The following is a 16,594-nucleotide window of genomic DNA, read 5'->3' on the forward strand; positions in this document are numbered from 1 at the left end:
AGCAGTAAAACATTTGTGCTTATCTTTGTCCCCTCTAAATGACACGATCTGACTTTAATTGTGAATCCCATGAAGTCTCACAAAGTTCACCTCCTTTATCAGACAAAAAAAGAAACCCAGATATTTCTTACTTTATGCGGCTAACGTTGCAACAAATATGTCATTTTCTAGAAGAAAAAAAACAAGCGATGACATGATAATATCTTTTTTCTTTCAGCTGCTGAAATGTAGTTACAAGAACATTTTCAGCGACAGAGAACAAATTCAAGATGACATTTTCTCACAAAGAAATGCCTTCTAACATTTTAGGCAATTTCACACGGGGACAGTGATCTATGATGGAGGAGAACTGAGCTCATCTTCTGTTTTGTTCACTGTCGCACAAGTGAATTCGACGAAACTTTACTGATGCTTTAAAAGGCTGGAGAAACTTTGAATGTGCATATTCTACATTGTGCACAAAAGCTTTGGTTTAAAACTTGATTTTAATGAAAGATATCTTTGTTCCAAACAGCAACATCAGCAATATGTTCTGGATTTCTGTCGCCTTTCAAACCTAAGATATGAATTTGAAATATTGAGCTAGTTTTGGTGTCAGAAAAAGGACATTCTAGGACACTGCAGCGATGTTCCCACTATCATACAGGCAGAAATCTATTTAGAACAAACTGTTTCCAATAAACTTGTTTAAAAGCCCAACACTGTACTGAAAACATCCTTTTTGGGCATTTTTATGTGTCAGTAATTGGTTGTAGGTTTGTTTTTAGAGTCAGTTTTGTTTGTCTGTTGTTACTGTCATTTTAATGAGGCGGCACATTTTCTGTTTTGATGCTTGCTGGATGTAAGTTTGCATCATTTTGATAAGATATTCCTCTGGTTTATTATCGGGTGTAGACAGTGAGTCACTCTGTCATCACACAGCAGGATAATCACACCTACAGCTTCTCTCCCACGTTTCTGAGATGTGCATATCAGGTGGTTTGGATATTCTTAATGGTTACAATTTATGAATGTAAGTGTTATTTCTTTGTTGTCTCTGTTAACCCTGATAGACACTGTGGATATTGGAGGTAAAATAGTAATAATACTAATCTGATTGACTGATGGGTTTTCTCAGAGAATCTGCGGAGGATGTGGTTGAAGTGGAGTGACGCAGATTAAACCAAGCAACAGCCTCCAAGCCTGAAAAATGAAGCTAATCTAGAAGTGACAAGAACTGCAGTTTTTCTAGTGTCCACTTGAGGCTGACTCCAATACAGTCAACGCCAACATGCTCTCATCCCAAGTTGTCGCATGTTGCTGCTCTGTATGTAGTCTTTTGGTGTCTACATATTAGCCCTAGATATCCTTCTGCAGTCGATGTTCTAGGATGCTACTACCATGGTGTCAACGAATGGTGGAATAACACGACAAAGACACGGGTGGTTAGGTTTATGTAAAAGAGGCAAATGTAGAAAAAACATGACATTAAGACAGAAAGCAAATACTGGACTCCCACATGAAAGTCCAGGGTTTGTTGGACCCATCCAACGCCCCTTTTGTCTTCCCCATTGGCTCCCTCGTGCTCCTTATATTACGTTGTTACTGGCTGAATTCCAACCAGACACCATCCTGCCGAGTGTCACGTGAACGCGACAGGTTCCATCTGTCCGGATTCTCAGCCAACGGCATTTGTGTGCGAATCATGCATGGTATGTGGGTCTGTCTGGCCACATTCACATCCCAACTTCTCACATGGTGCTGCTGATCTTCTGTATTGATATATGACATTTTAAAGACTCCTTTTGTGTCAGCTGATTACGCTGCAGGATGCCGTTACTGTGATGTCAATAAATGCACATGAACAAGAAGCAGCATGATCTTTATGTTTACTAAACAGCACATGGTAACCAGCAAACACTTTCACGATGGTCAGGATTAGGCAACAAAGTCACTGATAGTTAGTTTCAGGCAAAGAGACACATGATAAGATCTAGAAAACCTCCACATACATCCAGACAACTCCGAACGTCCGCACAAAAGTCAGTTATTGGGGGACCCATCAAACTCCCCTCTCGCCTGCTCTATAAGTGCACTTTCACAACCATATTATGTTTCTACCGACAGTGTCGTTACCTGACATTGTCCTTCAGTGTTTTGTACGCACACATCTGATTTTGTCCAACCATGTTCTCAAGTGATGCTGCAAGTGTGCGTTACATGTTGACATGCTGTCTAGCCGTCCACCAGCCTATAACCATGATGCCACTGGTTCTGTGCGAGCATATTCTCTTCTGATGCCATGATAACATGCAGAATGCGGCTTTTGGTGTCACGCTTGAACACCAAAGCACTGACAGACGTACTTGAAGAGTTTGGATTGAGAACGTTTTGTCTGGCCACGTTCTCAACTGACGCAATCCAGCAGTGTTTCATGCAGACTCGAAATGAGGCTGTTTGTGTTGCGATCTTACGCCAAAAAATGTATCCACATGCTGGTTTTGGTGGAAAAGGGGTCAGCCTTCACTCCTCTGTGGCTCCATGTTGTCATCCAAATATGGTCATCGTTCCAAAAAGAAAAAAGACGGCCGAAATGCAAAACTATAGGCTTTAAAAACAGAAGTTTTTAACAAGCCACTTTTGATGGTAGCTGGGTCCATTATTCCACACCGTCTATGGTTTTATCAAATAAAAGCAGATTCTACCAAAACTTTACAAACACTTCACGACTGTTGTGCTTTGCCCACAGCCAATAATTTTAAAACTTGTACTGAAAACAAAAAAGCAACCTTCAACTACTGCTGAGAAGGACATGAAGACATGAAAGGAGAGAAAAGAAGCAGACGTGAAAAGAGTCTCTGAACTCCCTGTCCACTTTGGAACAAAAATACAATAGCACAAAAGCGAGAAAGTCATCAAAATGCGTGTGTGTGTGTGTGTGAATGTATGTTTGTTTTCACCATTTTAAAAAAGGAATGCTGATTCTTTCAACACAGAACATTTCACATTTTCATCCCCCGCATTGGTTTTGTTGACTCATGTGTGAAGGCATGCTGCAGGGTCACTCATTGATCTGACACTTCATTCATATTCAAATGAGCAGCCTGATCTATAATACTTTCTCTTCCACCTCTGTGATCAATGGCTCATTTTGAAAAGCCTCTGCGCGGTTATCGGGAAATAAGCAATGTAAAAGCCGCGGGGAAATGTTTCCAGGCTGCTCGCTGACGACGGCCGCGAGAGCATGCAGGTGGCAGAAAAACAAAAGATATGAGATGAATAATTACCCCTTCATTTTTAATTGCTGTAATCCAAATGTGCACCACATTCACCTATACAACCCTTTCCAAGTGACATAAATATTTGATTTCCACTCGCACTAATGCGCTAATGATAGATTTTCTTACTCTACAAATGGTAATTCCAGTCACCAAACAAAAAAGCGGGTGAATGTGCTCATCAGCTCTGCACTGAAGTGTTCATCTGACTCTTAAGAATATTCAATTTCATACCAGCTATTGAATTTTAAGAGGATGCAATAAGCCCCTGCTTTGGTTGAGTGTTTTCTGTTTGCCAAGAATATTGCTGATATGGGTTACAAATGGCTGCAGAGTGATAGAGACAATTGTGCTGGTATCCCTGATCGCATTTGCTGTGCCATCTGTGTGAGGAAATTGGTTGAAGAGCTTTTAAATGTAGAATAAATGACAAACAGAACTCCAGTATCCTGCTATGTTGTGTTTAACTGCATGCTTAATGTTGACAGGGGATGGAGGAACATGCAAATACAAAGTGGCTTCAGAACGAGCTGTTAGTTCATTCATTTCGATTTTTAACAAGACAGCATGAACAATTCCCCCTTCTTTCCTGCAAATTTCTTTGGTTTTTGGTTGAATGACTTGCTTATTTCAACTAAGCAATACCAGAACAACTCATTGTACTTAAAAGGAAAACTTCACGCTAATTCTGAAATATGGCTTTTAAAGTTTGGACAACAATTCAGCGAAAATTGATTACAATCATGGCACCAGGTCAAAAAAACATGTTTAAAATGAACATCAATCAAACTGTTATGTTTATGCAGATTTATATAACTACAATGCTTGTTTTGTTATGGTCGTGTGTCCTGAAATGTATTCTTTTTTTCAGTATTTTGTCATATCATCAAGAGTATCACTATTGCAATACCCTGACATTTTATCAGATTATTTCAGGGCCACATCTCCAACCCCATAGTGCATCACGCTAGTCACTAACATATAATTACAACACCATCACTTTTGTCTGAGCATGTGCTCATCTAACGCGTCCAGTTCTTCTGTTCTTGTCTGCATTCAACCCTTTTTTGCTGTAATATCCTGTTTCTGCCAGTAGAAGGCTTCAAAACAAAAGTCCTATAGGATCAAAAAAGGAAAGGGACTATCAAAATAATGACTTGCAGAAAGTAATTTAACTGTCCCTTTAACTTTATTAATAAACCTGTACCTTTTCAAGACATTTACAAGACTTTTCCATAGATATTGACACATATCTTCACACCACTGAAATTCATCGTAAATAACTATTTAAACCAAAGCTTACCAGCTGTTGTTCTCTGAAAAAGGAAAGCTACAAACTTTTCAAAGCCACCTGTCAAACCTACAGGGAAGGTGAATCTGATGCTCAGTATTTCTTTAACATTGTTCCTAAGCCTTTCATGTCTTTCTGTTTGAACATTCGTGGTGAGTTCAGTTGACTGCAGCACCTGTCTCGCATTCCTCAGAAGCTGTGTAACGACGGTCAAAAACATCCAAGTCGCTGAAGTACAATCTTGAACTGGAACACATTTATTATGGATTGCTACCTGAATTCTGGTATAATGCAGCACAAAATAGGCTATCAAGGATATCTGTGTAAATAAGAGGGTTTACATGACAGTCTATTCTACGCTTGATCCCTCACGCTCTTCCTCTGATCCCCCTGTAGCTCTCCTGTTGTTTGCTGTCCCTCAGGTGATCGGGCAGCTGGCCAAACACTATTTCTCTACCAGTTCTCTTCACTTTCCATCTATCCGGTAGCTTTTAAGGCTCACTGGGCATAATGGAGGCTGACATTAAAATACTCCCTTATCTGTCCTGCTACTGCTTTTTGCTTAAAATACTTTTCTGCAGACAGGATTGTTTCAAGAATACACTGTACTGTTTGCCCTCTATTGTAAGACACTTTCCTGGCATTTGATGCATTTACACTGGCGATGTTTACATGCCTGTTTGTCAAAAAAGCTTTAATATGATGCAAATGAGGTTGAACTCATGTGAGTGACACACTCTGATAATGTTCATGTGATTATGCATCACTAAGCAGAAAACATGCAGACTAGTGTGTTAGTCATATTATTGATGAGCATTTCAGCCGTCTAGAAACATTCAGTTGTTTTGACTCCCTATTGGAGTGTTCACACACATAAATTAAGGCGCTGAGGACACATCCTAAATGTTTCTGCTTAATTCATTGCTTTATGCTTTCCAGCCTTCAAACAAACGTACCAATGCCTTTCTTTCTCTGAAAACATCTGTATGTTTGCTCACAGCAACACCTTGCAAAGAAAAGCACAAAGCAGTTTTTACAAATGGTACATTGTCCAGATTCCTCCTTATGCTGAGGACCCAACTAGCAATCTTTGGTTCTAAAATCATTCTGAGAATGGTACAATGCAAGGTTTTGGTAATGTTTTCTTTTAGTTTCCAAAATGTTCTTCTTCCATCCCCAGAGTGTTACAATTAAAACATTACATCTTAGTTAACATCTAACCTTATAGGAACAGTACTTCAAATGATAAACATCCTTAAAATGTTCTGTACTGTTTGAACATTAGATTAAAATATTTTCTTGAAAATGTTATTTCAACTTTCGTTGAAATAACGTGTTATTTCAACTTTCGTTGAAATAACATTTCGACGTTCCCCAGTGTTGTGGGAATGTTCTGCTAGCTGGGGACATACTGCACGTATGAGCACGGCCCGTTTCTCATTCCTAAGTCGTTTAATACCGGTGCTTTTACGGTGCTTTCAGTGTGAAATCCCTGTGCCAAAGATAAGATCTACATCTTAGCATGTGCCTTTTTCCCCTAAACCTAACCATCCATGCCAGCATGAGATTTTGCTGGTGTCCTAGTGTTGGTTGCAACATGCTTTTGATGCCTTAAGAAAACCACGTGTAGCTTAATCCCTCCATGTGCTTGGGTTGACAGCGGGCTAGCGGTAACGAATTTCACTGTAGGCATTTTCCTAAATGCTTATCTTTATTTCATTTGTTCTTTCAAGCATCCTGTCAGTTCCTTCTCTTCTGCATGTATTCTCTGCTATTCTAGTGAAGCCCTTTGTTTTTCCAGATTTTGAAAAGTGCTACATTAATAAATTAAGGTAATTAAAGTAATTGAAAAATTCCACATGATTATCTGCCACAAGAGCTGGATGTCCTGTTTAATTGTTTGGGTTCATATAATTTGGTGTTTTTCTTTTTCTTTTTTTCATTAAACCTCTTCACACTGGAAAGCCATCAGCAGAAGATCGGTGTAATTGCTATTCTGAGCTGAGTTTTCATGTGTCACATTGAGACTATTTGCATATTGGAACAGGGAGATTTCCCTCTGGCATGATTAGTTGGTAAGCTGTCAGTGCGGAGCTCCAACAAAGAGAAGAGAGGCATTCGTCCTATCCAGGTACCGACACCTGCAACACAAGCCTGTCCCTTTCTCTTCCGCTTAAATGGAATCAAAGTACACGGTGTTAAAGATTAATTTGGCCGTCTGCCTTCATTCGAATATCTGAATGCATTAGTAAAGTTTTAGTTAATCTCATAAACTACCTCAGTATATGCAGAGAAAACATTTAATACCATGTCAGTGCCATTTCCTGCTTGCTCATATGTGATTTCAGTTGAATAAATCATTCGATTTGTTGTCAATGAGCCTGGAGAATCCCACATCGGCTCATTAACGGAGACATCACATTGATCAATCAGTGAAAGAACGATGTGAAGAAGACTGGACCGTGACAGGATACAAACCATGATCTTTCTGTAAACCAAACCTTAGTGGTGTTATTAGATCATAAAAGCGATTCATTTTCCAAAAATGATAGCACAGATGTCATCCTGTTGATAGGGCCTTTGAGATGTAAAAACACCTTTGGGTGGTTTGTTTTCCTTCCAAGAGTTCAATGACAACATCAATACAACTCCACCCAACGTGATGCTACAACCAGCAGCCATCAAGATGGGAACCAAGGGGAAAGAGCTATCCTGGGTCTGTCGGCAGTTGACAAAAAACTGCTTACCAGCACCTCAAAAGCTTACTAGATGGGAAAAAAACCCAAAACATAGGATAATAGAGGCCATGTTGAAAGATACCAAAGTTTCCCTTTAAGCACTGTGCCGTTAAGGTAATCTTTCTTTTGCTTTGTCACTTATGAGGAGATCAAATGCCGAACTTAAGCTTTATTCATTAATTGTCACTTGTGGTGCCAAAGGATGTGCAACCAAAACACAATTGTTTTCACAGATTTGGGGATGTTGTCAAGCAAGTGCATCACAGTTTGCATTATGCAGTGAACTGAGACAAAGATTAAGTTCTTCTATTCCTGCAGGCTGTCTTTGATGATATTTTAGTCCTGCCATTCATTCCCTCTTTTCACTCCAGACACAAAAGGCTCAGTCAACGAATTTCAGAGTCTGTAATAAGTCCTTTAAAATGATTCACTGCAAAGCTGGGATTTGGATAGTATTTCAAGTTCGGATGCCATGATACACAAGGCTTTTACATAACCCATAATTTGATCAAAGTAGCCACATAATGATGCTAATATGCATGCATTTGTAACTGCCAACACAATATGTGCCCTTTATCTGGCTATGTTTTGACAATGTAGCTTCCACAAAATGTGAACTTGGCTGCGGCTGCATGGAGCTGGGAGCAGCAGAGCATGTGGGACCAGACAGAGAGAGGCTGTCGCGTGTAATTGCATGGTGTTTCCTCTGTCTCTTTCTACTTTTTTTTTGTGTGACACCGGTTAACATAAATTTTGTGTTGTAATTGTGTTGTGTGTGGCCATTCAGACCAAGGTGATGGTGTAAGAGAGCAGCTTATTCCTGTGCTGCATCTCATCTCAGCGCTAAAAAGCTCTGATTTACATGCAGATGAGGCTTATTACAGCTCAAAATGGTGTGTTTGTGTGTGTTTCGGTGAAGCTCTGTGTGTGTATGCACACATCCGAGTGCCTCTGTCAGCCTGCAGCTCATTAAGGGCCGCGCGTCCATTGATTGCAGTCGTGTAGTGAAACGGCCCCTCTTTTCTTCCCCTTTGATTAAAGACGCTGCATGGAGAAAGTCTTGATTTGTCGTTATATTGATGCTTGTCTGGGCATGTAGAAAAATGGAAAGAGAAAAAAAAGAGGTGGAGGTTTCTCAATGGGAGACCTCCTCTTCATCCACTCTACATCACATCCACTGCACCCACACACACAACCTCTGCCCTACACAAACACACACACAAAGCGTTTCTATTTTCTCCAACCTTCCTCGCTGCTCTGTGTATCAGCTGGGATGTTCGATGGAAAATCAGTGACAATGCATCTCAAAAGCCTGCCCGACTGAGAGATAATCAAATTCAATAATAGCCTTGACTCTGCACTCTTTGTGGGCTCTCTTACTTTATTTTTTTACTCTTTCCATGACGCCTCAGTCTTCTCTCTCTCTCTCTCTCTCTCTCTAATGCTGGCTCTCCTTCCTCCTCGCGTTGTTGCCAACTTGGCAGCTGCTAAGTGAACTGATGCATTCTATACGGTTTGTTTCAAAGTCTTTGATGAATAATTCAAAAGGCCTATGTGACCCATAAGGACCCCCTGACAACCACACTTAGGGGACTACAGTTTGTTGGGCTATAGGTATGTACTTTGCTTTGCAGCTTTTTTTCTTTTTTTTTTTTGCAAGTCTATCAAACATTTATCCAAACAAGAGTTTTGTGTTAGTAAGTTTGTGTTGGCCTTTTGTTTTTTTGCTCAGTGATTAAAGCCTCCTACAGACAGAGATTTTAGCAATCTTATATGTTAAAGCAGCTACACTCTGCGACATGGATCTTAATAAACTGGTACAACATCAAGTGTGACGTATGTAGACTGTACGATGATTCATTTTACCCTAAGTCTATCCTAATTTCATCTCACTTTCAGTGTTCAGTAGTAGGGCTGTTTATCTTTCCATTGTTGAGTTGCCATCATTGCTTTGTTTATCAAAGCACTTTGTAAACTCTATTTTTTAAAGGTGCTATTTAAAGTTATTATCATCATCATCATTATTATTATTATACGTATGAACAAAATATTGTCAGTGCGTGCCATCAATCTGTGCCGTGGGGCCCTTGCTATAGTGGCATTTATGCGTGTCGGAAAAGTCTGAAGAAAAGGAGGAGGAGAATGTGGATGCAGTCGTGGCTGTGGAAAAGAGGCCAACTTGACCAGCCAATTTTGCAAAGTGAGCTTCACGTTAGCATTAGCATCTACTAGCATTTGGCAGTGTGGCACTGATGAGTGCATCATTTTATGCTGCATTTCTGTTGGTTGGTTAGTAGATTTAGGTCATAACAGCATTCACACGGTGAGATGGTAATCCCAAATTTCTGACACTATCAGAATTTTATCCCAGGCTGTCTTTGATCAGTGACAAGACTCATCCTTAAACCTCTCTAACTGTGCAACGTATGCCACGGTTTTAAAGTCACCACCAAAGATATCACCACTTGTCTTTCACGATGGTGATCTTTAGCCTGGGACAGCCCAAAATTGCAAAGTGAAAACCAGGCTTAAGACATTATGAGTTGGTGTGTGAAGTCAACATGCTCTCACCCCAGTTCGTCAATGTATCCCTTTGCTTCTGCTGTTGACTTTCCAAGATGTAGCTACCATGATGTCAACAACAGCACATGGTGGGATGACATTGCACATTGTTATGTTTGGCAATAAAAGCACATGGCAACCAACAGCAACATGTCAACAAATGCACATGCTGGCATGGATGGTTAGGATTAGACAAAAGAGGTACATGGTAAAGTGTAGAAAAAACAACAAAAAACAAACAAACAAACCCATCATATTCAGATGGGAAGCAAACAGCGGACCACTGCCTGAAAGTCCGGGGTTTGTTTGATCCATCCACTGCCTGCCTTCATGCTCTTTACCTCGTTACCGGCAGCCTTTCAACCTGATGATGATGTCCAGTATCGTGGTTTTTTTTTTTTTTTAATTTGTCTACTTTTTGCTGATTTTCTCATAACCTTTTAGTACTTTCTTGATAATGTTAGGGCCATTTTGCTCACCCCCTTCTTCCCAGTGTTTGTGAGAGAAATCAATCCGATTTGCTCAGGTTTCAGGGTTTAAGGGTTAAATGAATTTATTTTTTGCAGAACTTTGAGCACTGCAAGCAATATTCAATTCAAAACTGGCATCTCAAACATGATTTTCTCAGAATTGCAGCTCATTAAAACAAAATAATCTGTACTGCTAAATACCACAGGTAGTGGGTGAAAAACCAAAAACCTTGGGACCTGAGCTGTTTATGTGACTCAATGTTGTTTTGATGATATATTCTGTTTGTTGGAGCTTTAATATTTGAGTGGTTCTGTTTGCCTCAGATTACCCATAGTAAATCAGTCTCAGCCGCCTGTTTTAAGCTCAGTCAACCACCTGAATGATGCTTGCTTACTTATATTCTCACTATCCATCTTATCACTGGGATCTACAGCAATGCATCAGGTTGACAGATGTTATCTCATGCAAATGCATCACCACAGCAGATGAGGGACGGACTCCAGAAAATTACCTCGGGCACCATATAAAGGTGTGGGTGCTGCCTCACTTACTTCTACATGCTTTTACTTCCCATGGCACACTAGAGCTGAAATGATGTGTCGAGAGCCGCCTTGGCATCCCATCAGCCACACAGTGCCAGGGTAACACTGCTCCCCTGCCAGCATCCACGATCATCCTGAATAATGCAGAGCCGAATCTGCTCCTTCTCTCTCGCTCTGTCATCTCCGTCCAGTGCCCGCGCCCCACGCAGCAGCGGCATCACTGCGGTGCCATCGACATGCTAATTGCATGCAGATAGGTCTACCTGTGGCAGACAGTATAAAGACAGGCCATCCATTAGCCGCTGACTCATTCATCATAAGCGGGTTACAGAGCTTAAGGGATCAATATCAATGCCATGTGAGCGTTCCATCAATGTCGCCGTTAGCACATTAATGGCACAGAACATTTACACAGGTCTCTAACACACAAACACACACACACACACACACACACAACTGCTCGTGTCAGGTCACTTGTATTTAGCTTTTAGCTGAGACAAACATCTTTAAAAAAGTAATCAATTTCAATTGTTGTGAGCATGAAAGAGGCCAAGAGGTGAAACACTTGCAAAAATGTGCACATTGATAACCAAACTATTTTTTTATCTTAATGACAATTTTATATCGTCTTGTGAAGACAATGCAAACTACAACCATTTCAGCGCCACCTTTCAGTCCTGTAGTGAGGGTTTGATACCTGAAACAGCTCTTTAGTCGAGCATTCCTTTGAGCATTCTTCCTGAATAGAAATCACTTTATCTACCAGATGCCACTTTGTAATGGAGGTTGGCTCCCTCTTCATATGTTTTAAAACCAAAAACTCCATTAGAGAGTTTCCAATGAACTAAATATTAATATAGATAGGTATTATTTTCTTCTCTTCTTGTGGACAGTTGCTGAAATAGATCATGAGATCATGTTGTTACTGGGAGTACATTGCGCAAATAACCAAGGAGGAGGCTGGTTTTATTTGTCATTTATGGCAGTGGGCAGGCTCATAATTGAGATGCCTGCATTCTGACATTAAAGAGTTCTCCAAAGCTCGTGTCTCCAGCAAAGATAAAACATTTAGACATTACTGGCATTTCAATCAGCAGCAATTTGACCATTGGGGTGATCATCAGTGCCAGAATCGTGGGTCATTAACCATTTCATGCTGTGCAAACATCAATGAGAAGATGCCAGCCGAGCCAGGATTCTGATTTTCTGTCATGCCGAGTCTGTTCTGGGATAAGCCGGCTTTGATATCCTGCAGTTGAAGGGTGCCTCTAAGCAGATTTTGAACGAAGATCACAGATGGAGTTTTATTCAAATTAAATTAATACTGATTCTTGTCTTGAGAAAAAAAAACAAAAGTGTGGCTGTAGACGCCCCAGTCTGGCATCACCGGACCAAACGCAAATTACAGTTTTAATCTGGAACCTCAGTTCATTTTCAGTTTCTTTTTTTTTTTTTTTATGTGACGACATTTTAATTAGTTAATCTTTTTTTTCTTTTCTTTGTATTCATTATGGAACAGACTTTACATATGAAAATTAGGCAACTGAAATATTGCGTTCACATTGCATAACACATCCAAAGCTTTTCACAAAGGTAATCATATATGCATTATAAATGTGCATAAATTTACATTCACATGTCTCTGGAGAAAGATAGATAATTGTTGAGTTCATTCCCACATTGTCAAGTAGTGAAGCTTTCAGTCAGCGGTTGAACTGAATCACCAACCAAAAGCGATGCTGAGACTTAACGATCAACTATTTTTTTCTTCAGAGTTACATACAGCCCTTTTTGCTCATTTTTTTTCTACCCCAGCCCCCTCATTCATCTCTCCAGCGACCTTATTCTAAAATTATAATTGGATCTTACATAATTGTTGTTTCCCCTCACTTTGTCCAAGGCCTCAGCCCTGAAAGTTTTTAGAATATCCCCAGATCTCTCTCTCTAACTATTTACACAACTATTTATATAAGTTTACATAAAGTGATATAGCAAACTTTTTTTCAACTTTAGTCAGTAATATTTTTATGATAGCAGTTGTAACATATTCTAATATGCAACATGTTTTAATCTCAAGTCGTAACACATTGTCAGTGGACTGCCATGTCTTCATATTATGCTCTAGGTATCTTCTTGTGTCCGTTGTTGATGTTTTGGGATCCGGCAACTAACACCAGAAGGTCAGTAAAAGGATATGGTGGTTTAGGTAACAAAAACACACAGCAACCAACGCTGGAAGGTCAACAAATCCAGTGATTAGGTTGGGGAAAAAAACATCATGGTTTGGCTCTACATGGGCTTAGTTGGAGCCATCCACCACTGTTCCCATTAACCCTGTAGGGACCCTCGCACTCTTTATATTACTTTGTTAACAGCAACATTTCAACCTGATGCCATGTGACATTTCATACGGCCGTCCAACCGACCGGCAGTGAATCATAACACAGTTAAAGGTTCCATCCAGCTGTGTTACAACCTGATGCAGCCCGGTGGCATATCATACTGCCGCAAACCGCCGATTCCACGTTAGTTACGCCAAAATCACTGACAGAGTGGACACAGTTATTTGATGACTTTGGAATGAGAATGTGCTGTAACTACGTAGGTTTTTGAATCAAAATGGTTTAGGGTTAGGGTGTTAGGGTTTCTAAAAGTAAATAAGATGCCAGAGTGCATGAAAAAGCATTAAAATAAACTTGTTCATCAAAAAAATTCCTGTATGAGGATCCCTTTAGACCCCCTTCAGAGATCTATGTCTGCATGTCCTCAAATCATCGAAACGAAACGCCCCTGCCTGTGTCCCCAGTGTGAGGAGCCAAAAATAATGACATGATGCTTTTTGTGTAAAGTGTGAAGTCTCTGCAAGTTGTCATTAATTGTATCAAACCGAACACATTAGATACTTGTTTATGATCGACCTGATCTCGGTCAGACCAGCTGGAATCTGTCTGAACAGGAGGGGGACCAGACACATCTGCCAGAGCAGATAAAAACATGAGCTTGCAGATTCTTCTGGTTCCTGGGTGATGAACACCCAGCTATGGCCAAATAGAGTAAACCACTGCTCTGAAATGCATGAGGATGAATAACATTTCCTGTTGAGCAGGCTTGTGACAGTTACCTAATGCTCTGAATACCTGAACACTGGCTGTTCACATTCCCAAAAAGAGGAAGAATGATCTGAGCTGTAGCGGTCTGTGTTACTGACAGACACACACAAAGACACAAAGAAACTTAAAACTCACATTTACACCAAATATGTGCAGAGAGTCATGAGCTCCTGCTGTGGATGTTGGTAAAAAAAAAAACAAAAAACCCTTCAGCTGTCATTTCTGCGGTCATCCTGCCCTCTGGGGAAAAGTTCAACCCCATTTTTTTGCAGTTTTCTGTCTCACTTTCAGGCCCGGGGCAGTGGGCATCACCGCTGTGTCACATGGCAGGCAGGAAGATGTTTTCTAAACCAAGCTTTTATGTAGCACTCCAGGGCCTGAGCCAGAAAAAAAAAATCACCTTTTCATGAAAGTGGAAATTTTACAGAGGGAATAACCGTGACAAGCAAACAGAAAGCAGGAGATTGTACAGGCTTTTTGCTGCATTACCTGACACAAGAAGCTGCAGATACGACAGCGTGAGCACTTGTAAAATATAATACAATTCATTGCAATAGGCAGGCAGTAAACACTACCTTTGCAAAGATATTAATGTTCAGCAAGCTGTGGTAAACTCACAGATATGATACAGTGTGTTGAGTTGTCTTTTAAAAGATCAAACATGCTCTGTGTGGTTGTACTTGGCCACTGCTGTGCATGAAGCTTAGTGCTAATGTAAGTATGCTAACATGCTAACAATGACAATAACAAGATCTTAGTTAAGCATGTTAGCATGCTAAAATAGGATATTTAACTTAGAGCAAAATGGATTGCTGTTGGTACCAGTGGTCGTCGCATAATGTTGCTTTGCAGTCATCATCCACGTCTTTCTGCGTCTGCTGTTGACGTTCCAGGATGCCGCTACTGTGATGTCAACAAATGTACAAAATTGCGCTGCACGGTTGTGTTCAGGCAATACAAGGCAACCAATGCCGGGATGTCATCAAAAGCTCATGATGGCATAGATGGTTTTATGCAAAACAGTCACATTCAGATGGAAAGCAAACACCGGACTCCTATGTGAAAGTCCAGGAATCTTTGTATTCCTTAGATTATGTCACCTGTAGTTTTCCAATCGGACACCAATCGTCAGCATATCATGCTGCTGCAGCGGGTGCCACCTGGCTGTCATTTAGACAGAAAAGGTGGGTTTTGGCATCAGGATGTTATGCCTAAAGCACTGCAAAAGTGGCAGCATTTGCCAGTATTTTCACAAAAAAAGTGGAAATTTTGGCTTGTTGGTGGTTCAGGGGACCTAAAAGTCACCAGGGTGCCTAACCCAAAGAACATGCATGACTGTAACCAATTACATGGCAATCCATCCAATAGACATTGCCTTCTTTAGAGCAATGCTGCTGGCATGGTAACACTCCTGAATTCAATTTGTAAAGAGACATTTTAGAGACTTTTCTTGTCAAATCTGGCAGGGACCTTTTAACGTACCTTTTAAGAAAACAGAGAAAGGATGTTTGGTTTTAAAGTAGCGAGCTGCGAGGTTTTTGACGGCGACATCTTACAGGTCAAACCTTGTATTATCCGTTAATTCACAGCTGTGGGAAAGAGTATATTGGCTTTCAGTGCAGCAGGCTGACATCTTCCTCGACTCAAAGCACTCATTGATCATTCAGGTGAAACCCAAAGCTGCAGGATCTTCAGCAGGCGGCTGGTGAGCCTGACACTGCAAAGAGGAGTGTAAGCTGATGTGTGCTCTCCTGGAGCTCTTACTGTACATCAGCAGGATTACGTAATGCATAAAGATCTCTGGATGCTTTCTATCTCTCAGATATTCATTTGTTTCTATCATAGCAGGGGAGACTAAATGCATTAGTTTAAGAAATCTTATTCTTTCTCATTTATTTATTGTTTGTTATCGGGGAAGTTGAGCTTCTTCCAACCATGTGAATGTTTTAATCGAACTGTTACCTAATCTAATTATTCAGTGCTTGAGTTATTAAAATGCACTTTTAGAAATACAATATGGGGACAACTACATTCATTTAGCAGAGGATTGGATTTTTTTTCTACACCCACTTTCCTTCACTTTTCCCATCCTTCCTTACCTTTGGGATTTGTTGAAAAATGAACCAATATTACGAGCGGCTCTATGATCAACATTGATGGATGGAAGGGGGAAAATTATCCTCCACACCGTGAGGCAGAGGCTCCTGTGTGTTCAAACACCTCCTCATTTTCCTGCTAATGCATAGTTATAGATTGTATGAAATGTGCTTCTTAGGTTTTATAACTTTTGGCAGTGATGTAGCATAGTGCTGTTCAAAGTGAGGATATGGGCTCAAGTCCTAATTATCTTGCCAAATGTATGTGTCACTATACCTCAAGTTTGGGCTCTCTTCTCTAGGGTTGGTTTTTATTGTTTGGGCCAAACCTTTTAATTTCAATTAAAGGAGTTCTTAATTATATAGCATACAATGATATCACAGACAGTAGTGGGCTGCCAATTTTGTGCTAAAAGTTTGGAGAAGGTCCCGTTTCATCATGCTAATTTCCCCATGCACAAAACCAAGTCCAAAATGAAAATGTATCCCCGGTTTAATGTGAAAGAACTTGGCTGGCCTGCACAGGG

The 16,594-nt window shown here is 40.4% G+C and overlaps 1 long non-coding RNA gene across 1 annotated transcript in view; it reads right to left on the bottom strand.

The window, feature by feature from the left end:
* The window catches only part of LOC148187630 (uncharacterized), a 33,664-nt gene that overhangs the window by 15,163 nt on the left and 1,907 nt on the right, over positions 1-16,594 (bottom strand). The window contains exon 2 of the long non-coding RNA XR_015778418.1: positions 10,871-11,124. This is a non-coding gene — a long non-coding RNA (uncharacterized LOC148187630). The remainder of the gene's footprint in view (positions 1-10,870; positions 11,125-16,594) is intronic.

The sequence above is a fragment of the Plectropomus leopardus genome, chromosome 13 (genome assembly GCF_026936395.1).
Source record: "Plectropomus leopardus strain MGB_pleo_1.0 chromosome 13, ASM2693639v1, whole genome shotgun sequence".
Classification (NCBI taxonomy): domain Eukaryota; kingdom Metazoa; phylum Chordata; class Actinopteri; order Perciformes; family Serranidae; genus Plectropomus; species Plectropomus leopardus.